Below are 25402 nucleotides of genomic sequence, written 5' to 3'. Positions count from 1 at the left end.
CTGGCTGAACTAAAAGGATGGATTCTGGCAATGGAGAATATGGATCCTGAATTTCCCACACTCATAGTGGGCGATTCGTATTCCTGTGTCAAGTCTTACAATGAACATTTGAATTATTAGTGCCTGAGTGGATTCAGCGACGTTGAGAGGAATAATATCAAGCATAAACTGCTTGGGGGAACGGAGTGCTTCTCGAAGATTGCTTGCCATGGCCTCATGTAATTCATAAACTGGATCACCAATGTTTTTAAATGCACATTGCAGGGAACTCACTGGCTGATGAAGCTGCAAAAGCAGTAGAAGCTGTGATTATGCTCTCACACAAGGGTAGACTATGTCCATCACAGCTGTTGTCACTGCTTCAAGCAGTGGCACTCCCTTACGCAAAAAAGATCCAGAAAAATATTGCTTTCTTTGAATGCCCACATTATTCCTTTTGCCTGCATTCCTAGGGTGGGTGATTGAGTGATACCCATCCTGGCCACAGGGTAGAATTTATCATAGTGGCACATGAGAGGTTGGTGTCTGCACATGTTAGTGTGCTGGCTACAGTTTCCCTACTTCAGGAATGCTATTGGTAGCATGGTCTGTACAAGAAGGCTAAACAGTATGTCCTTAGCTGTGACATTTGTCAGCAAATTAGATTAATGTTTTAGATTCCTATGGGTGTGGACACAGCAATCGACTGATGCTCAAACTATTATTAAAGATCTGCAAGTCTTTGTGGGGACATATGCAGTAGCAGCATTCTACTCAGACAAGCGATCTGTGATTGCCTCTAACGCTTACAGGGTGACCATGGGAAGCCTGGGGGTTAAGTCTCTCCCAATCATCCTGAGACAAATTTGATAGTGGAAAGGAAGAACAGTTAATTAAAGCAGTCCTTAACAGCTGCAGTATTAGGTTCAGGTCATAGCTGGATCCATCGCTCATATGAAGTCCAGAGAGCTTTAAATAGTCTGCCCAGATCATCTTTGAGGGGTTTGGACACCCTACGAGGTCCTCTTGGGCATGCAGATATAAGATCCAGATCTCGATAATCCTGGCACAGTGGTAGCAGACATGCTTTTCGACATCAATGATCGTTTTGCTCTACTACATGAATTACTTAGCTTCTGTGATGAGCATTCAAATGAAATTACTAAATGTTCTGCTACTGATGGAGTGAAGGAGCAAACAGCATTTTCTGGCCAGATTCCAAAGGTTGGAGATCAAGTCTGAGAGAAGATTATTGACAAGGAGGAGTTTGGCCCATCATACTGAGCACCAGTGTCGGTCCTAGACATTCAAGGTACAAGAACTGTGATGTTTCCTACGCTTGCTAGTTGTAAAAACAAACGCTTTGTTTCAAATGACCTGAGTAAGCTACAACATGTGGCCAGTCCTACACAGTAGGCAATTACGGCTCCCGAGTAGTTGCCTGCCTCCTCTCACTACTCTGCATAAGATCACACAGCAAAATGTAAGTAAAACAAGTATTATTTCTCCCCAGCTCAGGACTGCAGACGGTGAATTTCCACTTGTTTCTGGTGTTACTGCCAATACAGGGCATGCTCCTGATGCAAGCTTCCAGTCTTCAACAGTTGTTTCCAATATTGAAATTGTGCCTTTCCAGTCACCTTTAGAAGAGACTACCAGTTCTCGTCCACCATCTGAGTTCCCTGTTTTTGCACAAACGGCCTCTGGTTTCTTTATCGACATTGATTTTTCTTCAATTTCTTCACACACTTCTCTACATGAAGTATGTGCTTTTCTTCTTTGGCTTAAAAAGACTCACTTGATTCCTCCATGGTCCTATGTTTGGATTGCCATCTCACTGTTTTACCTCCTCATTTGAACTGGATTTGTTACAGTTTTCTTTTTGATTTTAAATAGACATTACCTTGCACAACTCACTGATCCTGAACTGGTAGCGGAGGTGTTGAAGCCTCAATGTTCTTCGCATAGGGTACAAATAGACCTGTCTCTTGTGAACATTTCTGCATTTCCCATCTCTGATGTAAGTGTGTGGGATAAGGTACCATTTAATATTTTAGGACTTACATAAACCTTACAGATATCATACGCCATCCTTAAGAGATGCCTTACCCCCTTTTGTTCTTCACTAGGCAAATTTCAGTATGCTGGGAGACTTTAACCTCCATCATGAATGCAGCAATGATCCAGATTGAACTAACTTTATGGACACCTTAAGCACTCGAGTCTCCATCAATTGGTGACTTCACCTACCCATTCTAGAGGAAATACCTTAGTTGGAATTTGCTTAAATAACTTAGCTGACAGTGAAATGTCCCATTCAGCAGGGTTGGTCCACCCATACATTGATTCCGTTCAGCATCCAACTCCAGACAGTCAGTCTATCTCCTGCCCCTTCACCTTTAGTTCCTCAAACCACACTGAAATGGGGGCAAGCTGCTGCCTGAACCCAATCTTGCCATGCATGTATCTGCTTCAGCTCCCACTGTGTTGGGAAATGTAGAGAAAGATGCTTTGACTTTTTAGATATAGATGACTCCGGCTACTGATGAATTAGCCCCAGAAATCCCTATTATGAAGAAACAAAATTCACGGATCTCAGCCCCATGGTACTACTAGGCTCTAACAGAACAACATCTTTGCTGCATGCAACTTGAGCGGAAATGGCAGAGAACCTATAATAGAGGGCTCACTCCAGTTTAGAACAGTGTTAAAAGTTTTTCATGGCCAGATTAAGAAAGCAAAAAGGAATTACTTTTCCAAGCAGATTGAGGAAGCTCAATTCGATCAAAAATAGCAATTGCTATGTCGTTTCCACAACCCAAAACATGGTCCAGAGAAATTCCTCCCTCACAAACATTATGTATAGCGCCGGAGTCATTCCAAAGCGCCAGCTGGGAGCCAAATTTATGGAATGCCGCAAGCCGGGGCTCAGGTTAGGCTAGCGTCAGGAAAAAATGACGTTAGCCGGGTTGGGGGTGGCGGTAGGGGTGAAGGGGTTTTGCCTCAAAAAATGACACTAGGCTGATTAGAGGCAAAACAAATGCTGTTAACCTGCCTAACGTCATTTCCTGATGCACAACCATCCTAACACATGACTCCAGTCTTAGAAAAGACAGGAGTCATGCCCACCACCCCAATGGCCAGCACAGGGGACCAGGGTCCCCTGGGCATGGACATTGCACGGAGTGCTATGCAGTGGGCCCCAAGTTAGGGCCCCCGATGGCACTTAAAAAAAAGTACTTACCAATAATTACCCTATTTACCTGGGATGGGGTCCCTCTGCTGGGGGTGGGGGTGGTCAGGGGATTAGGGTGGGCACCTGTGGGCTCATTCCATGGCGTTTAACCATGGTATGGGGTCCAGAGCTCCCCTAATGCCTGGTTTGACTCAGGCGTTAAATAATGGCGCAAAATGCACCATTATTTAGCCCTTTCTCCCACATGTGCCTCATTTTAGCATAGGGGATAAATATAGGGCTATGGGAATAGCACCATTTTTTAGATGGGAACGCCTACCTTGCATCTCATTGACGTAAGGTAGGAGCCACATCCCAAAAATGGTGCAAACTCCGCGTCTAGCATTGAAATATAAATATGGAGTTTAGTCTGCGTCAAATTTGCGTAAAAAAATAATAATGAGGGAAACTCAGCCCAAACATAGTATAAATATGCCCCTACATTTCTTCTTTTTTTGAAAATAAAATTTGGAATATCCAAAGGGAGTTTAGATTCACTCCTCGGTTGGAAGTTGATGCAGAGAATACCACCCCCCATAAAGGCATCCCTACATAATTTTTAGAAAATTAGCTTATCTTAGTCGCAGCAAGCAATTTTGTCTAGTATATGGGGATCTCCCTTTGACCCCTGTCCTTTAAGTATTCTTCATACGATTGTTGAGGTTGTCAATCCAGTGATAAGTAAGATCCTGTACTCTTCTCTGGCCACTGGTGCTGTCCTGACAGACTAGAAGCTTGCTGTAGTCAAGCCTCTTCAGAAAAAACAGCTGACAGATCCCTCAAACCTATGCCCCATCTCATTGCTACCTGCTCTTGGAAAAATCATCAAAAAACTGGTTAAGAGGCAATTAATGACGTTTTTAGAAGAGGCTAATATTCTTCATCCTCGCCAATGTGGCTTTTGCCCAAAGCACTCGACACAGGAAGTGGCAGATGCTCTAAAGTGAACTTTAGATGCTAGAAAAAATGCAATGGTGAGTTTATAAGACCTATCAGCTGTATTTGATACCATCTCCTATGATATTCTGCTACAACGCATTAAGAACTGTGGCATTTTCCATCTTGCCTTGGCCTGGTTTAAATCTTTTCTCTCAGCTCACAGACAAATAGTTGCACTAGGTCCTTTTCTAGCCTATGAAAAAAACAGTCACTTCAGGAATACTGCATGGTTCGTCACTCAGCTCTGCATTATTTAATATATATATGGCCCCCCTAATTTTCTTGATCAGCTCCTATGGGATTTAGACTACATCATATGCCTACGATACACAGTTGAAGCTGTCCTTGGATAAAGCATTCATTGGCTCCAAACTTAACTTCAAACATTGCCTAACTGAGGTTATGGAGATCATGCTGCTGGGTAAGGCCAACCCCACTGACCCACCATTATGGTGGATTAATTTGACACCTCCCTCGCCTGCATTAGTTGAGGCAGTAAAAAAACTAGGAGTGAAATTTGACACTGTTATCCTTTCATCCGCAAGTCCTTGCAGTGTTAAGATCATGTTTTAATGTACTAAAGTCTCTGAAAAAAATATTTGATTACCTCCCACGTGTAGCAAGAAAGACAATGGCCCTTGCATTAATAACATCCACACTGAACAAATATAACAGTCTAAAGGCAGGTACCACCAAACAAACCATCCAGAAACTGCAGGTGGTACAACATGCCGCAGCCAGGATTGTGCTGAAACTGTCTTGACTGTCATCAACTTCAGCAGCTTCCAAAGCTCTACACTGGTTACCAGTGCATAAGAGTTCTTTTTAAAATCCTTCTGTTTACATTCAGAGCCTTTAGAGTGTCAGGGACAAAATATCTAACCCCTAGATTTATCCAATATACCACCAATCGTACTTTGAGGTCTTCATCTGCCAATCTTCTCAAGCCCCTGACTTTCACACTCAAATCTCAAGAAGGGAAATTCCTTGCAGTCCTAGGGACTAAAGCTTGGAATCAACTGCCCAGACACTTGAGATTTATTGAATCAGAATCTACTTTTAGCACACAGACATGGATCTTCACCATCCCCAATTCACTCTAATATGGACTCATTTAGGGACTCTTACTTTATCCCCAATGGTCACTGATGCGTTACAATCCCCTGATTTTTTTTTAAAGCATAGTGTAGTGTCAGAATGCTCCTTTGGGAGTGACAGCTCTGCTTTACAAATGCAATATTCATTCATTCAATATCAACCAATCATAGCATTTGTAAACCAAAAAACTCTCACCCTAAGGGTATGTGGGAGCTGAGGATGCCATGTCTACATCGAAAAGCCACGTCCTGAAGACCGCCCAGGAGAGAGCTTTTCAGAGGTGGAGGGGCAGGCTTTTCCAGGCCTTGGTTGCTGTGTAGGAGAAGGAGCAGCCTCTGCTGCAGCTGCAATCGATATAGTGGGTGTGTTTGAGGTTTAGCAAAGCAGACCATAGTTGCTGGGATGTAGAAGTTCAGTTGAAGTAGGATGACCCTAGGTTGTAGAGAGCCTTGTATGCAAGTGTGAGGATTTTGAATTGCCCTCGCTTCTGGACGGTGAGACAGTGGAGATTCTTGAGCTGTGGGGTGATGCTTGAGTGCTTGGGGAGGTTGAGGATGAGTCTGGCTGTGGTGTTCTGTAGAGTCTGGAGTCTTTTAAGTAGCTAGGAGGACACTCAGGCGTAGAGAGTGTTGCCATAGTCAAGGCGGTTGGTGACCAGGGTGTGCATGACTTTCTTTCTGGTGTCAGCAGGGATATGCTCGAGCATATGGAGGACATAGAAGGTGGAGGCAAATGAGTTTACTTGGCGAGTTATGGATAGTTGGCAGTCGAGGCTTCGTGTGTGGTTTGATGGAGAGGGTGTTGGTCCGAGTTCTGTTGACCACCAGCTGTGGTCCCATAAGGAGGTATTCTTCCTGAAGATCAGGGCTTCTGTTTTGTCGGTGTTTATTTTGAGGCTGTTGTTTTTCATCCATTTTCCTATATTGGTCATGGCATTGCAGAAGTTGGCTTTGGTGTTGTGGGGGTCTTCGGTGAGTGAGAGGGTTAGCAGAGTGTTGTTGGCATAGGAGAATATATTGAGTTCGTAGGATCTGATGATATCTGCAAGGGGGGAGGTCATGTAGATGTTGAACAAGGTTGGGCTGAGGGAGGATCCTTGAGGTACGCCACAGGGGATGTTCTTGGTTGTAGAAGTGAAGGAAGGAAGGCGGATGCTTTGCGTGCGGCCTGAAAGGAAAGAGGCGACCCACTTAAGGGCATTTTGTTGAATGCCTGTGTGGTGGAGTCTGTTGAGAATGTGGTGGGAGACTGTATTGAATGCTCTGGAGAGGTCCAGAAGAATCGGAGCAGTCAACTCTCCTCGGTCGGGGAGGGTCCTGATGTCCGTAACGGTGACCAGTACAGTCTATGTGCTGTGGTTGACCCGGAATCCTGATTGTGAGGTGTTGAGAAGGTGGTTTTGTTTGAGGCAGTCGGTGAGCTGTTGGTTGATGGCTTTCTCAAGCACTTTGCTTGGGAAGGGGAGTCGGGAGATCAGTCTGTAGTTTTTGAGGTCACTAGAGTCGGCAGAGAGTTTCTTTAGGAAGGGTCTGACCTCTGCATGCTTCCATTCATCCGGGAAGGTTGCAGTGGAGATGGAGGTGTTGAGAATGCGGGTAAGTTCCGTAATAACAGTGTTGGCACAGAGGTTGAAAAGCTGGTGGGGATAGGGGTCGGTGGATGCCCCAGAGTGTATGAATGACCTAATGGCTGTTGTAGTCTGTGTGGTAATCGGGGACTAGGAGGTTATCGTATGGCTGGTGTTCGCTGCTTGAGAGATGATGTCTAGGCTGGTGGTGGAGGGTTGGGGGGGTCGAAATTGTTGTATATGGTGGTGATCTTGCTGTGGAAGTAGTCTGAGAGGGTGTCGCATAGTTCCTGGGATAAGTGGATGGTGGTCTCTCTGGCTCTCGGATTAGAGAATTCTTTGATGATCCTGAAGAGTTCTATTGTGTGGTTGTCTGAGGTGTTGATGCGGCCAGTGACTGCTGCTCTTTTTGCTCCCTTGATGTGATGGTGGTAGTTGTTGAAGGCTGCCTTGTAAACTGCTCTGTCAGAGGGGTCGTTGGTCATGTGCCATTATTTCTCGAGATGGTGGCTGTCGCATTTCGAGTTTCTGAACTCCAGAGTGTACCATCTTGCTGGCATGGAGGTGTTGTTGGTTTTAGCCGGTTTCAGAGGGGTGACTGTCGTCGGATTTGGTGATACAGGTGGTGAAGTTGTGGATGCCTGGTTGAGGTCTGCCGTGGGCTCGGGTTGTGCGTTGCCTAGGGCCCGTGCCCATAGGGACTTTGTTAGCTTGCCCCAGCTTCAGTGGGGAGTACTGAGGTGCTTGGAGGTTGTGTGCTGGGAAATGGAGATGGTAAAGTGGATGATCACGTAGTCGGTCTAGCTGAGTTCAGTCATGTGGGTGAAATTGATATGGTCACTAGAAGTGAAGATGGTGGCCAGTGTGTGTCTGGCATTGTGTGCGTTAGTTTGGTGACCAGTTGAGGTAAGTTGATGTTGCTGAGAGGGAAGTGGAGTTGGAGTTTTTAAGGTGGAAACTGAGATCACCGAGTAGGATGTAGAGGAGGGAGTCAATGACGAGGGGGTGATGAAGTTGGCAATGGTGTTGCAGAAGGCTGGGCATAGTCCCGGATGTCTGTAGCTGAGGATGCCTTGCATCGTGGTATTGGCATCGGTCTGGACTTGGAAGTTGAGGTGCTCCATGAGGGGTGTTGGATCGGTGATGGTGCATTGGATGGTTTCCTTGAAGATTATGGCGATGCCCCTGCCATGTTTGTTGGTGCAGTCTCTGTGATCATCTTGTATGCGACAGGGGTGGCCGTGTGCAGGAGGTTGGCCTGGTTTGTAATGGGTACCAAAGGTACTTACACTTTATACCAGGTCCAGTTATCCCTTATTAGTGAAATGTAGTCCGTGTCTAGAAGCCAGGCTGTCTAGGGGTAGCTGTAGCTGAGCAGCCAAGGCTTATCTAGGAGACATGCAATGCTCTTGCAATTCCACTGTAGTCACACAGTACTCGCATACATGAAAGAAAATATTCAGTGTTACAAAAATAAAGGTACTTTATTTTTAGTGACACAATGCCAAAAATACCTTAGAGACTATACTCCCTTAGGAGGTAAGTAATGTACACAATATATACACTAGAATGCAGAAATAGCTGTAAAACAGTTAGAAGACCTAGGGAGAACACAAACCATATACTAAAATAGTGGAATGCGAAAGTCGGTCTCCCACCTAGGCAAGTGTAGTGTGTAGAGAGTCACTGGGAGTGTAAGAAAACACCAAAGGTAAGTAATAGAACCCACCCCAGAGCCCAGGAAAACAGGAGTAAATCTTGGTAAATGTCCTAGAACACACAAGAATTCATGACAGACGATTATGCAAGAACCAGGAGAGACTGCAAGACACCAACGATGGATTCCTGGACCTGAAGACCTGTGGAAGAAGGGGATCAAGTCCAAGAAGCACTGAAGAGTCCAGGGAGAACAAGAGCCCCTGCTAACCCGGATGAAGGTGCAAAAGAAGAACCACCGGTGAGAAGAGAAAGTCAGTTATGCACAAATGGGGGTTCTTGGTTGGTGAGGAAGATGTCTGATGCTGGATGGATGATTGCAGTCTGGTTTGCATTGCTGGATTCTGCCAGCAAGCCTTGGCACACACACAAAGCTCACGGTTAATGGAAAATGGCGCTGCCCGGGACCAGGAGGGACCTGGTGGCCTCTACCCAGGAAAGGGAGTCAGAGGGGCTCTCAGCAACTCAGAGAGCCCTGAGAAGACCAAGCAGCTCCCACAGGAGTCCCACAGCACTGGGACACAGAAGGTGAAAACAGAGTCCCACGCAGCATGACACAAAGGAATCCCATGCTGCCAGAGAACCACTCAGGAAGCTGTGCGTAGCAGGATGAAGTGCTGGGGACCTAAGCTGTGCTGTGCACAAAGAACTTCATGGAAGGTCGCACACAAGCCTTGGCAACTGCAAGTCACGCGGTCCATGGGGGTACTGTCTTGCGTGGGGAGGCAAGCCCTTACCTCCACCAAGTTGGACAGCTGGACCTTGGGACTGTCGGGGTCACTTTAGTCCACCACCTGTGTTGCTGGATCCATGCTCGTTGTCAGGAGAGGAGACCCACGCCTCCGTTCGTCGCTACAGAGAGGATTCTGCTGAAGCAGGGAAGTGACTTCGTCACTCCACAGGAGATTCCTTCTGTTCTTCTGGTGCAGGCTGAAGACAGGCAGTCCTCGGAGGATGCATGACCTGGAAAAAGCTGCAGTTGCTGGCAGGAGCTGAAGTTACAATGATGCAGAAGTCATCTTTGCTTCTTTGTTGCAGTTTGTAGAGTTCCTGGAGGTTCAGCTGCGGTTCCATCAGTAGAAGATGAAGTAAAGGATGCAGAGGATTCCTGCTGGAGTCTTGCAATCCAAATCTGAGGAAACACCCAGGAGAGAGACCCTAAATGGCCCTGAAAGGGGGATTGGTCAGCAACATAGGTAAGCATCTATCAGGGGAGTGCTCTGACGTCACCTGCTGCCACTGGCCACTCACATGCTTCCAGAGTGCCCTACAACCTTGCAATCCAAGATGGCAAAACCCAGGGACACTTTGGAGGAGCTCCGAGCACCACCCTTGGGGTGGTGATGGACAGGGGAGTGGTCACTCCCCTTTCCTTTGTCCAGTTTTACGCCAGAGAAGGGACTGTGGGTCCCTGAACCAGTGTAGACTGGATTATGCAAGGAGGGCACCACCTGTGCCCTTCAAAGCATTTCCAGAGGCTCTGGGAGGCTACCCATCCCATGCCTATAACACCTATTTCCAAAGGGAGAGGGTGTAACAACCCTCTCCCGAAGGAAATCCTTTGTTCTGCCTTCGTGGGCTTGAGCTCCTCACGTAACAGGAGGGCACAAACCTGTCTGCGAGGTGGCAGCAGCTGGGGCTGCCTGGAAAACCTCAGAATGCTGGTATGGTAGTACAAGAGGTCCACTGTGGAGCCCCCAGAGTGCATGGAATTGTAAAACCAATTCTAGAATCAGTATTGGGTTACAATTCCCAGATGTTAGACACCTTACATGGCCATATTCGGATTTACCATTGTGAAGAATGCACCATTTCACTCAGGCTGCACTGGCAGTCCAGTAGAAGCCTTTGCAAGGGCTCCCTATGGGTGGCAAGAGTAATGCTGCCGCCCAAAGGGATCCCCTGGAACCCCCAATGCCCTGGGTACCTAAGTACTATATACTAGGGACTTATAAGGGGGCACCAGTATGCCAATTTGGGATGAAATACTGGGTTACCAGTGTGTAGTGACATATTTGAGAGGAGAGAGAGCTTAAGCACTGGGGTCCTGGTTAGCAGGACTCTAGTAACCCAGTCAAACACACTGACATCAGGCAGATATTGAGGGTAACATGCCAAAAAGAGGGTACTTTCCTACTTCGTGGAAATGTCAGGGTTGGAAGAGGATGTTAGCCATGTTTTGGTGATGTCTGGGTCGTGGGTAGTGATGGTGTTCCAGATTTCCGTGGTGTATTTGCGTAATTAGCGGGTGTTTAACAGGATGCACTGGAGTTGATTCATCATTGTTCCAGGTGCTCTCTCTGATTAATGGAATGTGACTACAGTGAGAAGTATGCTCCTTGAATTGGAAAGCTACTCTGTATGTGAAACTGAAGGTTTGTATTTGAATTCTGCTAATTAAGATGAAAGTTCCCACATGCACTTTTTAATTATACACAATGGGAACATAGCCCAACACCACTAGTAGATAGTTCTAACACATACATGAGAAAGTTTGCACATTTTTCAGGGTGAAATCCTTAAGAACTTATTTCTTATTATGATAAGCTTACTCCTTCCCTGAAGAAAAAAAATGCTTACACATACTAACCTGATTTATTCAGATTTATTTAAATCCCAACTGACCCTTCAGGGTTATGAATATTGGAATAATAATATTGATTCAAAAACAATCTGGTGAACACACTACTGGAAAGTGCAGAGCCATTGATGCTTTATTTAGAGCCTATCTCATACCCAGACAAATGCTTTTCTTGAACAAAACAGTGCAACACAACATCTTGCATGGGTCTGGCTAAAATTAAAGATGCCTGATAGATGGAGGCGTAATAGTCATAGAAGGCCTGCAAATGTTGCCTTGGGTGCAGACGGTGGCACCCAAAGGGGCAAACACCTCTCTAATTTGATGGATGGGAGACTCCTGTCTGATCAGCCAAGCCAGGAGTCTGCCTGATTTATCACCCTCCCTGTGAACTTTGGTTGCATTGGCTGAGTAGCTGTAGTGCCACAGGCAGTGTAATGTGCTGTTGCCCTGCCCACATACTGGGGAACTGACCTCTGTCGCCCCCTGCCAAGACTCAATGGACCTAACATTGCACCTGGGGTGAGCTCCCCCCACTTCCAGGTGGGAAGGCGGGGCTGACTAGTGACATGCACTATAAGTGACAGGGGGATCCCTTGCTCAGGAAGCATGTGGGACACACTTGGGTGCGTGCTCAGGTGGAGACCGAGCAAGAGTGGGCTGTCTGCACCCATCCACAGCCGTGCGAGGCCGGACTGAGCCACCCCTTTTGGCCTTACAATCCAGTAAAGTTCTTTCTTCTATGATGTACATGGACAGAGGCTATTGTTCACCATTGGTAAGTGAAAATCAATAGCCCCCACTGTTTTTACTGTGGCCAAAAAGGATTGCCTCTTAGAAGGTACAATCACAGGTTTCTTGAGCAACACCTTGGGGGCAATAAATACAGAAATTGAAAATGTGGAGGAAAGACTGGGAGCCACAAAAAAAGCTCTGACATTGGTCACAGCTATGAGCTCTACCCCAACTGATCCACTGCCATCTTATGTGAGCACAGTGAATACGCAGGAGCACATATGTGGCAAGGTGTTGATGGTGTTTGGGAGCCAGCAGATAATAAGTAGTGTTAGAGGGAAGAACGCACCCTGTGTCTACAAGGGACCCTTGGAGCTGGAACCCAAGAGTGAGCCCCAGGGAGCCAGAGATCCAATGGGGTCACCTCCAACAAAGAAGCAGAAAAGCATGAAACGCCCCATAACTGGTATTAGGAAACCTCCTGCAGAAACCAGATGGCTAAATAAGGGAGGAGAGATGCTGGAGATGGGGCCATGCTCTGCAGGGCAAGACAAGGGGTCGTTTTCTCAACACGCTTTAAAACCTGCAGAGGCTGAAGGTATCAGGCTTCAGTTTGTTCTAAGAAGTATGGAACATCATATTTCTAAATTGATCAACCCCACAGTGGTAGCTCTGCACTGATTTGACATTAAGAGATATCAAGAGCATCTTTTAGATCTAGCAGCTAGAGACAGGCATGCTTGCATGAGGGGAAAAATTATACGCCCACAGCACTTAGGACCAGAACATCAGCCAAAGAGATTGTCAAGGATCTATGAGTTAACACCCATTGGGAACTTTTCTGAATAGATTGTGCATGGTACTGCCCCTGCTGAATGCCCCCCGCTTCCACCGGTAAATGCTAGGCCTTTAGCTCCTGCTCCTCTCCTTGCAGCTGAAAGTATTTCTGGTAAAGCGTGACCAATTGCGCAGCCTATTCTCTATCTGCCACCTGAGGTGGCTCCACTAGCGATAATCCTTAAAAAATGTACCGGCACTGTCATGGTCAAACTGAAAGTCAGACTCAACTAAAAAACAAGGCAGTACATTGGCTACACCTTCTTGGGTGACTTGAGTAGCAGCTGTGCATCACAGAACATTATCTTAGTGCAGAGAGTTTCTTGGCTGGGCGATACAGGGAAGAGGGAGGAGGATGGCAGTATTACCAAACTTTTCTAATGCTCATCTGTTCGCCACCATACTGCAAAGACTAGCAAAGAGGCCTAAAAGTAACTGTACCATCACAGCAGTATAACTGAGGTTTTTCTATAAGCCCAACTTCCTGGCACCAGTTGTGTCTGATCGTGTGGACCCATTATTGGAAAGATCCCAGGTTGTGCCTTTCTTCATACCTACCCATAGTCACTTTTCGGCCCTTGCCGATGTTGACTGACTGGGAAACACTGAATGCATGTGAGAGCCAAATGAGAAATACATATCAAAGCCTCCCGGACAATAGATAAAATTGTGGAGGAAAACAGCTGATTTAGGCACCTTCCCCATTCGGCCTCGATCGGAGAGGAAGGGGTGCAGGCTGGAGAACGGGCTGACCTAGGCATGGTAGACAATAATCCTATTCAGGTTTTGGCTTGCCCTGTTTATCCCGAGACATACGGAGCCATACAAAGTAATAATGCCTGTACTTAGAGCTTTGGCCATTCCAGTCTCATACCCACAAAGGATACCAGTATTTTATTCTGGAATGTTGCAGCGATTGCCCAGAAGCTGATAGACCCAGACTGGGCAAACATGATTGATGGTTATCACATAATTTGTCTACAGGAAACTTGGACATGTGAAAGTCTACATTTGAATGGCTTTTATGCTTTAACACCACCAGCCTTGCCTGTTGCTCATGGGCATAACAGCAGTGGACTACTGACTTTGATTAGCACATCCTTGCCTTGTCAGACAATAGATGGGGTTCTTGATTCACCACACTTCCAGATTTTGTGCTTAAACTTTAACAGTATTCATAAACTTTTATCACAACAATTTCAAGTGTGGTAACATGACAATTGTGGGCTTATTGGTCACTGTGCTAACTAAAATTAAGGAGTGATTATTACATTATTTTTCGTGGGGGGGGTGATTTTAACTGCAGAATGTGTCCAATTTCTTGCAATTGTGTGCGTGGCTTGTTGAGTATTGACCTTGATGACCCTCTGCATTTTGAGCACAATCTCTGTGGTGAATCAATGAATAATCTACTGGGTAGACATAGGCACACATTACATCTTTGCCGGTAAATACCACCTACTGCCGTGGCAACGGTCGCCAAAAGATCGTCACTGCGGCTTACATTTGTCTGCAATAATATGACCACAGCCGGATTTCCACCACAAGAAGGGTGGAAATCTGGCAGTGAGCATGCTGGCGGACAGGGTTAAGGTGGCGCTGCTACCACCAGCAGCGCCACACCAGTAGACCGGCAACAGCCATATTATGAAAAATAGCACAGCCTGGTGGTGTTCTGCTGGCGGACGCTGCTGGCGGTAGCAGCGTCCCATCCCCTCCCGGAAGACCCCTGGATTCAGGTAAGTTGGGTTTCCGACAGGGGAGGGAGGTGGGGGGTGTTGTGTGTGGATGTGTGCATGAATGTGTGAGTGTGTGCGTGCATGTGAATGAGTGTGTGCTTTTGCTTGTGTGTGTGTGTTTGTTTGCATGTGTGAGGATGCGTGTATGAATGCAAATGTGAATGCGTGTCTGTGTGTAGGTTTTAATGTGTGTACGGATGTGTGCGTGAATGAATGGATGCATGCATGAATGCGTGAGTGAGTGTGTGAATGCGTGGTGTGTGCCTGCGAGTGTGCGTGTATGGGGGGATTGAAAAGGGGGAGCGTGGATGGAGGGTGAGGTTGTTTAGAGAGTGGTCGGAGGTGGGCCTCCTACCAGTGACAGGGAAGGAATTCCCTGTTACTGGTAGGGCCTACCGCCATGGTTTCCGTGGCGTTACGATCGCCACAAAAACCATGGCGGTAGGCAGAGTCATAATGCCGCTGGTGGGACAACAGCGGCCGCCAGGCTGGAGATTGTTATCCCCGGCCCAGCAGCTGCTACCGCCATGGTGGTCGGTGGGGTACATAAAGGTCATAATGTGGTGGTATGTACCACCAGCATGTTGGCAGTACTACTGCGACATTTTCACCGACCGCCGGAGTCATAATGACCCCCATAATCTTATACTCACAGTTGACTTGTTGAAGGATACAGCTAGTGGGCAAGTATTGTTCACGGAGAGAGGTAAGGGTAGTTTAATTGATTATATTGCAGTTTCAGCAGAGATGAGTGGGAAATCTGTCATTTTTCAATTGACCCCAGTGACAAAAGTGACCATAATCCATTAGTGCTCTAGCTATGCCTGGGACTGATAGCCCCGCTACATACTTGCACCACGCCATCCCTAGAATACTCCAAAAACAGAGGTATTCGGTGTAAGTCGTTAGAAGTGGACTGTGGTGAACTGCTTGGAAGTTTGGTGAGGAGCAGCATTAATACGCTACAACATATTTGGAAGATTACACAATCCCAGGGAATATACTGGAGGTTTATACAGATCTATGCAGGTGATCCTCTGAACTTTTATTAGATTCTGAGGAATATCGCACAGTAAAGATTTACAAGTGGTTTGATGGTCCTGGTTTGAAAGCCCACAGATTGTTAAAAGGTGCAATGAAAAAATCTCCCAGGTACATACTTTGGCAATGGCCACAATACCAACATGCACATTCCCATCCAGTCCTCCACATGAGTAACCTATTTTACAAATATATTTGAAGTCCCGCCCTTAGAAATCCAGAGTAAGCAAGTCAAATATATTATATTTGCCCTTGAGACAAGCAAGCCACGGACAGTAACTTTAGATGAGGTTGATCATGCTGTGGTAAGATGCCCTAATAATGAAGGGGAAGGCCCGTACGGAGTCCCGATAAACGTTTTTAGGAGCAACATGGATCTGTGGGCCCCAATCCTGTTGAATGTCCTGAATAGCACTATGGACTGTGGTCCCCAGAGGTCATGGTCAAAAGCCATAATAGTACCAATATATGAGAAGGGTGATAAAGGGGACCCCAAATGCTACCATCCAATCTCACTCAGACTCCACAGCAAAGGTGTTGGGCAGGATACTCTTCGATCAGCTAGAGACCTGGGCAACTGAAGATAGCATTTTATTGCCTGTGCAATATGGATTTAGATATGGTCTAGGCATGAAAGACCAGGGCCTGAACCTTTACCTGTTGTGTAAAAAGTATGTACGTGTTAAGGGTGGATGCCTGGACCTTGCCTTCATAGACCTCAGATTAGCATTCAACATCATTGACAGAGGTAAACGCTGGTCATAGCTGCCGACTCTGGGAGAGGAGGCACGGTTAGTGAACATCCTTTGTCAATTGCATGAGAAGGTTGGCGGGAGCATCAAGTATGGACCAAACGGCAAATGTACCCCTTCAATTAACATTAGTAAGGGAGTATGGCAAGGCTGTGACCTCGCTTTGTTTCTGTTCAGCCTATGGATCAATGACCTGAACCAGCACCTACTGAAGATAGTGACTGACCTCCCAAGGGTGGGGGGCTAAGAGGCCTACCTGTACTTATGTATGCAGATGACTGTGTACTAATGTCTAGATTGGGTATTGTCATGCAGAGGTTACTAGATGGGTATGTGGAGTTTACGGGTTCACTAGGGCTGCAAACAGATACATCAAAATAATTTACTATGGTATGTGGCAGATGAAAAGATATGCCAAGATCTTTTCAGATACACAAATTACAGACAGTAAACACCTTCACACATCTAGGGCTCCCATTTGATAATAAGTGCAACTGGAATCATCTTTTTAAAGCTAAACGTACCCAACTTGACCAAAATATTGCATCCATCTTTAAATTTACTAAGAAGCTGGGGTGCAATTCTAAATATTTTCAAGGCTAGATGCATTGCTGTGGCCGCTTATGGAGCAGGCGTATAGGGATGGCTTGACCCGGTATTGTTACAACATGCTGGAAATATCTTCTTCTGTAAGTTACTATGCTCACCGGGATGTGTACCTACCTCCATCTGTCTCAAAGAATTAGGCAGTAGATGTTTGTGTGATATTGTTATGTTAGCGCCAATTATGCTATGGCTGTTTATTTTGTCCCACCCTGAAGCCGCTCTGAACAGAGCGGTGATTAAGGACTTCCTGGTCCTGGATAAGGCCAGGACTTCCTGGTCCTGGATATGGCCTGTAATATTCAGTGGCTAGCGTTTGTGAGGAATCAATTGACCAAAATAGCCAACTAAGAGATTTTGGATAAGCAACAGAATATAAAAAGGTGGATGAAATCACCTATCAAAAAAGCACTCTTGGACCAAAAGCTAAGGGACAGGGAGGAGGGGGGTATAGAAAAAGGGCAGTAGGGATGTATTCTATGTTGGTAACGACTAAAGAAATAGAACACTATTTATTTACCATTCCTAGGGTACCGCGTTTTTATTTGGTAAGGTTTCGGCCTAACATGGTACATCTCCTGGTCTTATATCCAGCACCTGCCCATTGTGACACTGACCTTGCAGCATGCCCATGCAACTCACATACACCCCAGTCAAATTACAATTTTTCTTCTTTTGTGGTCTTTATAGCATTCCTAGAAAATCTATACTCAGGCGCTGCTCAGGACTTTACATTTTACACAGAATAGGCTAGCACTGTTGTACCTACAACTGCTGCAAACTGAGTTATTATGATGCACAATTTATAGATATATTGCAGCTTGTCTTAAGCTTCGACACAATTGTGATGAAATACACTTTGACAGGTTTTTACTGCAATAGGAACAATGTACTTCTGTCTATCACTTTATGTGAATTATGACTAACTATGTGGACCAGGGTGGCGACTTACCTTACGTTTTTAAGGAATTTACCTAATCCTGATGAACAGGTTTTTAGTTTAAATGTTAAATCTGATATAGTTTATCAAAACAATGTATTATTTACTATCCATCAATTTTTGCTGTGAACTTTGCTGCCATATATGCCTATGCATTTTCTGTATATTCATTTTGAAATGTATTCAAGGAACTCCATTTGCACCTTACTTGTATGGTTACTTAACCGGATAAAGTTTTATAGTACTACTACTACAGGCACACCAGGAGGGTGGTGTATGCGTTTCTTGCATTAGTGAGGTGTGGAATAAGCAAAGGGTTGCAGCTGTCACCAACAGTTATAGAGTTGTGAGTGTTTTCTCCCCTTCTGAGATCTTATCTGAGAGCTTTTGGTGGTCATCCCTCAGGAAGCTGAGCTCAGTTGCTAAGGAGCCCAATATGGTCTCCATGTAGACCTTGGAATGTTCTATGGCCACCAACACCTTGTCCAGTTTGTCTGACATGGAAAGTGGGGGGGTGGCCTCTTGCAATGATGTGTCAGGGATGACAGAAGGTGAATCAGCTGAGGCCTATGGTGGACTGCAGCCAGCCCATGATCAGCAAAACCGTGGGTCCAGGCCTGTCCCTCCAGGGTGCTGAAGCAGATGTCTTAATTAGAAATTATTAATGAGTGTCTATGTGTTTTGAATAATGAATTATGTTGAAAATGAATAGCGTAGAGAAAAATAATGCACGTTTGAAAATGTCACCTCGAACAATGGCCATCAGTGTTCATGAAATGTACTAATCGATGGTTAATACTTATGAAATATTAAAATTATATTAAATTAAAATAGTAATATGTCCTATTAAGTGTTATGAAGTATGTTCTAGCTTGTTAATTGTAGGTCTTAACTTAGCGAGTATCTTGGCCTACTTTTGCCAGGCCTCATGAAGAAGCTGTATTTCTTAGCGTTTAATAAAAATGCTGACAGAGTGAACTAACTGTGAAATGTTCATTGTTTTAGTAAAATGCTTAGCAGAAGCTTTCCATGAGAACCAACTAACAGGAGACAGTGTCCTAAAAAGTGTAACGATTGTGTGTAATGTGTTCCGAGAAGTACTTTCCCAGGGCGCAAACAATGAAGACACTGATTGGAGAAGAAGATGCAACAAATTCGATACCTGATGAGCCGGATGATGAGATCATCGTAAAACAGACCAATCAACGTAGTGTGAAAGAAGAAATAATAGAATTCATAGATTTGGTATAGCATTGTTATTGGGTAGAGTAATAACGTATGGTTAATTGACCAATAGGGAATTTGGGGATAGCTTAGGTGACTTTGATATAACAATGTGACAGAGGGAACTTAGACAGATGACGAGACCAGAGATCTAGAGTGATTTTGGAAGAAGAAGAGATTCAAGATTCTGTCACTGGGCTCATACTCTCTGACTGAGTGCCTGATGTGTTGCTGATCGATTGATGACCTGAGGACGAAAACTGATTCTGCTTGCTGACCCATACTGTAGATAAGTAGATATGACAATATGACTAAAATGCATTTTTATGTCTTTTCTTTCTAGGTACCAACTGGGCTGTTTTAATAGTTTTACTTAGCTAGATGTTTTTCCGAAATTTGTGTTCTAAATTGTTTTGCATGAAGCCCCACATGCTGATGCTAATCTGGGTTAGTTGAGGCTATGACGACTGACAAATTTACAGGGACAAATGTTTGACGAGCTATCTTGCTGAATTCTATGTATCAAATATCACTATTGCATCTATTTTTGCTATTGCTCTGTACTGTTGCTTTAGACTGTATTGTGATAAAAGCTTGATTAGATTGTGTTTCTTTCGTCACTTAGGTCAACCAGTATTGTTCTTATATGTGTTTCAGTTGATTTTGAGATTAATCTACATGACTTTAGCATTGTTAATGTAAGGGAAATAAACATACCAAACTTTTACTAAAGGCTGAAAGGTCGTGGTGTGTGATAATTACGGACTCCATTGAATATTGATTTGACTAATGACTGTTGATCGTTATGCATTGATTATTGTTTCTATTCTGGAGCTATGGTAAGAACATCTTAAATGAGTCAAAAAGTTCTTCGACCTATACGTGTCCCCTTGTGAGTTTACTTATTAAGGTTGGATGCACTAACAAGGGCACAGTCAAAGAGATGACAGGATGGGGGCTGGTGGACCAACAAGCGTTATGCTAGTGAAGAATAAGAGGTGGGTGGAGGAGCCCACGTTGGTTCTGTGGACAGAGTGTGATGGTCAGCTACCCATTTTGAGTAGCCTCAGAGAGCAGATGTGGGGTGGTGGATGCAGTCTCTGGAGATGTGCAAAGGGGGTCACAGAGGCACAAGAGTTGGCCAGTGGTGTGTAGTAAGTACAGGAGCCTTCCACAGGGGTGGTCTGTGCCCTCAAGTTCCGATCTAAGCGCCGAGCTGGGGGGCTGGTCGTAGGGAGACCAGGGGGTCCCCGAATGGGTGAATGCAGTGTAGAAGTGCAAAGTTAAGTGTGAAGTGGCAAATTGCAGTGATGGTTGGAACCCCTGGGCTCACCACAACCTCCAGGGCAGATAGCGTCAGGGTCTCAGAGGAACATCCAGTGGGCCAGCGAGTCAGTCCTAGGAATGAGTTAGAAAAGCTGGCAACATTATCACCCATGTCACACCCTTAGTGCCCCATGCATGCCTCAATTGTGGTGCCAAGGCAGGGAAGGGGTGCAACAGGTTTGGGCCACCAATACTGCAATCCGAGAGAAAGGTCTCTGTGGTCAGTCCGCATAGCAGTCCACGTACGGGTGTAAGTTGTTAAGGTGAGGGCCTCTTCACACCCCTCAAAGCGTCATTCACTGGAGGGCCAAACTCCCAATGGCCCAAAGGGCAGGTGATGGCCTGAAAGAGGGGGCCGCAGGGTTCCAATCAACGGCCAACCGTGACATGCTGCAGGGCCCTGAGCATGTGGCAGCCAATGGAGGCTAGTGGCAGTGGTGTGTCCAGGTAGAAGGGGCCCTTTGCTGTTCCTGGCCTCACAGTTAAAGGTCCCGAGCATGCCTTGATCAAGGTGCCAAAGCAGGGAAGGCCCCTGGAGGTCGAAGTCGCTAATGGAAGCTCACCTTGGTGTTGCCGGTTGTCTGAGGGGTCCCAAGGATGTCCTCCTCAATAGCAGGCAGAGCCAAACGGGTGTGAGGCAAAACTGCCCTGTTCACCCCGACTGCAGCGATGAAGTGGGCTTCAACGTGGCTCTGCTTGGTGAGTCCCGGGGATGGCTTTGTATCAGCAGTCAGCTGCGTGCATGTGAGCCCGCTGTGGCGGAACACAAATGCAGGGCCCAAGGGGGCTGAGAGAACAGCTCAAGCCACATAGTAAGGGCAGCGAGTGTCTGCCCAACGTGGCAGCCAGTGTGCAATCTTCCATCAGAAGGTCGAGCACAGTGGGGATCACTGTTGCAATCTGTCTTGAGATTCCAGGATGGTGTCAGGGCCCCAGGCATGTTGAAGGGGGCTTCAGGGAGTTTGTCAACACCGTCAGCAGGATTTATGCCGGGCTACCGACCTGGATCAGGACCAACTTGCAGGCTGATGGACACAGCGTTAGGCGTTCACATCTGCCATCTTGGCTGGTCTGACCACGCCCCCACTTCTGATACCTTAGCATGGTGAATTTTACTCAAGTGGGATAAGGATCAATCCAGCTCACGGATGCAATATTATTAACTTCATAAGATGGTTTTGAACATGAGTATTAGCCCTGAAGACTCCAAGGTGAGAGTAAAATCATGTGTCTTTATATTTCCCTGATCATTCACATGCAAGAAAATGCACAGCTAGATTCTGATAAATAATCACCTCCAGGACCTTATTGCTGTTTTCGCTGGTTGTACTGAGTGTTGTACTGAGTAGACCACACATGCAGACTATGTCATCGCTAGTGAAAAACATTATTAAAACTAAAATATCATGGCAGAGCTATTCCATGTAATATCTCACTTGACATGCAGCTTTTGACAGGTTTTATTTTTTTCTTGCTTTTGGGAGTATTGTGGTAATATTGTATGCACTGGTGACTGCATTAGCAAGATCTGTCAACAAGAGTGTCAGCAGTCACATTTCGGTTAGTAATAGAAACTCCCATATATTAGCAGATGTGTTGAAGACTTCCTTCCCATTGATGTTTAACAAGTGATCTATAGTTCAGAAGACCACCATGCTATGCTATTCACCTGGGTGCCATTATTTTGGGGGTGCATTCCTATACTCTGTTCTACTGGTGTGGTAAGCCTTTAGATACCAAATAATCGAATGGACAGTTGCAAGAACTCTTGTCTTATGCAATGCTAATAGCACCAACAAAGAAATCTTGGAAAGATTATATGCCCTTAAAACTGTAGAAAGATGGGCAGCATTCTAGGAGAATAGGGGGCTCACTGTTGTTGAGTGCTACAGTACTAGAGGTTCTGTAGTCTATTTTGTGTTTACTGTTGAGACGAAGGCTGGACACACAGGTTTAATATGGAATAGCTAGGAAAGCAGGGCTTGTACTGGCATGCCAATTGAGCAGGTGAGTCACAGCAGTGCTTTTTGCTAGGTGGACTGTTTTGTTCAATTGAGTGTGTCAGGCAGAAATACCACAGGGACCTCTGTAACTGTGAGTTTAGGTGAACCCTGAGAGTAAGGTATGGCAGGCAGCTGCATTTGAACAGTGACTACTGGCTAGGGAGTTAACTAGGGGATTGCAAAATTAGGTATCAGAGGATGTGAGGGTATTAGAGTGAACAAGCTGTACACTGGATCTGACATGAGGCCTGGGGAATAAAGATAAATGAGATGGGACAAGTTTAAGTATGTATTTGTGAATATCCCCTTGAGGCCCGCCACTTTCCAGAGTTTCAACAAACTGAGCTATATTTCTTAATAAATGTAAACCTACACATGTGTGCCTGCAGAAAACAATTTCAGCAGCATGACATGATGTGCATTATCACCAAAGCATTTCAACAGACCCATGACAACAAAGACTTTAGGGTGGCACCCATGGAAATCATCAATGCAATGCCCAAGTACCGGGTAGAGAATAGTAACACCTAATACATTACTATCAAGACAGAAATCTTTAGCACCAGGTGATTTGTTAAAATTTGACAACATTTATTATCACACACACAAAAAAAAAATCCCCCCCACCAGTGGAGCCCTATGCAAAAAAGGAGTGTAGGTCCCAAAACTGGTGACATCACTCTAACTCACTATCAGTTACACATTTTCTGCCTGACGGTATAAAATACGTCTTTCACAAAGTATGCTTAACAAACCAACAGACCAAATAAAATTTATGATATAGATTGGTAGTAGTGGTGAACAAGCACACCCCTGAAGACCTTATGTATAAGTGGGTAATATGTAAATCAAAATGCAGCAAGATAATTAAGGATTGGTGCTAAATGGGTATCATACACCCTACTGCCAGAGGTGCATATTTATGTTAGAACAACATGTGTCCAGTGTGTCAACTATGTAAAACAATAGATACCACAGCACTTCGTTAGAAGTCCACAAGAAAATAAACATCCATACAGTAAAGGTTTCTATCAGATGATTCACTTGTGTGGTTTATTCAGAAAATGTAGGCTTCAGTAGTATTCAGTACATTACAAAATGGACAACAGCTGACACGTGTTTCATCGTGCAGTGACTTTTTCAAGTATAAGTACATAACTGGGGTGAGACGGGGTGCGTTCTAGCCCCTACCCTATTTCTGTTATATATTAACAACCTAGTAGCTACTTTAGAGCAGTTTACCCATGATGTCCTGTGTCTGGTTAACAGGAAGGTCCTGGTGCTCCTGTTTGCGGATTACATCTTACTGGTCTTGAAATTACCAATGGGTATTCAAAGTCTGCTGGACAAGTTTGGTGTCTTCTGCAGGCAAAGAGGGTTGGAGATCAACCTCAACAAAACCAAATATATTGTTTTGAATCCTTGTCAGATGGCAAGATCATACACAGTCCTTAATGGCTCTCACTAGAGAGGGTTCACACCTGTGAGTACCTGGGTTCCCCTCAACGAGCATTTTCAATGGTCACCCCAATCTAGAATCGCAAACTCAGACTAGGTATCTTGAGAGCCCTTAAGGGATCCAGCTTTCGTGTGATAACACCTACACTGCAAATTTACAGCCACCAAGCTCTGGGGGAGGGGGAGGTCTCTGTATGGTGGAGAACTCTGGGAGCACAATAATGTTTACGACATGGAATTGACGGAAAACTGTTTTCTCCGACTCCTCACTAATCTTCCTGCCAGCGCCCCATTAGTGCCACTTATATTAGACCTCTGCATTTGTCCTCTTGTCCTCAGAGTCAGACTTAGACCCATACTGTACTGGTGGAGGAGTTGGTCCTCAGCAGACTTATCGCCCTTTTGGATGGGTCTGGAAGAAATTTTTTAATTCCCTGGGGCTACAAGGATCCCATGGTTTAGGCTTATTAGATACTGTCTTGAAGAGATTGGGTGCGGAAATCTGTGAGCCCATGTGAGAACGTCATGTGGAGTTTCCAAGTCCATGCTCAAGGAGTTGTATTGGAGGCATGTGAATGGTAAATCCCATAGGTCTGTGGGGGCAGGTACCTTGACTTTCTTGGAATTTAAATACACCTATTGCCTGGAAGAGTATATGGATGTGATTGAGCCCCCGGCTGCCAGATTGCTCTATTTTAAGTTCCACACTAGGACCTTGCCAATGCTTAACTTGATTTGAGCTGTCCCTTCTACCCGCTGGCCAGGGAAACTGCGGATCACGTCTTGTATTTCTGTCCACAATACCATACAGACAGGAGGAAGTAGATTTTGCCACTGTGGCACAATCAGGACATCAGGAATTACAAAATGGCAACTAGGATACTTCATGCAGTCACTGCTCAACGAATAGTATTTGCTTTTTCTCATTTTCTTATATATATGTGGGGACGTAGAAGATGGTCACCCAGTTCATGCTTATCGCCTACTGCTTAAGGCTTGTGTGATCTTATGCTGTACCCTGCAGTCCCTATGATCTCATACATTTTATGTTGTTCTTTTGAATGGTGTATTGGCATATACTTTAGTAGGCTTTAGTATACAGTTATTTTCTGGAGCTCTGAAATTAATTTTGCTCTATATGTTAACTTGTCCCTCATATGCTGCTAAGTTCTACACTTTTGCAACCTTTTAGCTATTTTACATGTTATGATTTTATGGATTTTAATGTTTGGATGTTTTTTAACACTTTTTTAAATTTTGTTTTATTTGCTGTTATGGCACTAGCCAAAATAAAGTCTAAATAAAGTATAGTGTAAGTACATAACAGTCAGAGACCAATAACATAAATTGCACTTACTAGTAATACAAAAATAAGAATAAGTGTAGGAGAAAATAAGGAAAAAATACCAGAGCCATTGGCAAACAACAGCAATCATGGTCACCAAAGTTATAGGAAGCTCCTGTGACCGTGTATGCGCTTTGAAACGTACGTGAATGATGAGAGATAAAGAGTTAATCAACCAAAAAGAAATTCAGAGTGAAAACGGTGAGTAAATGCAAACAGAAGAGTGACATTCTGTGAGAAGAGGAGGAAAGACAAATAAAAAAGAGTGCACCCGATCAAAATAA

General features: G+C 45.1%; 1 protein-coding gene across 2 annotated transcripts in view; it reads right to left on the bottom strand.

Annotated features, from left to right (window-relative positions):
- Positions 1 to 25402, bottom strand: part of HPCAL1 (hippocalcin like 1) — a 1255899-nt gene that overhangs the window by 298997 nt on the left and 931500 nt on the right. The window lies entirely within an intron of this gene.

The sequence above is a fragment of the Pleurodeles waltl genome, chromosome 5 (genome assembly GCF_031143425.1).
Source record: "Pleurodeles waltl isolate 20211129_DDA chromosome 5, aPleWal1.hap1.20221129, whole genome shotgun sequence".
Lineage (NCBI taxonomy): Eukaryota > Metazoa > Chordata > Amphibia > Caudata > Salamandridae > Pleurodeles > Pleurodeles waltl.
This window is presented reverse-complemented; position numbering and strand designations above follow the sequence as displayed.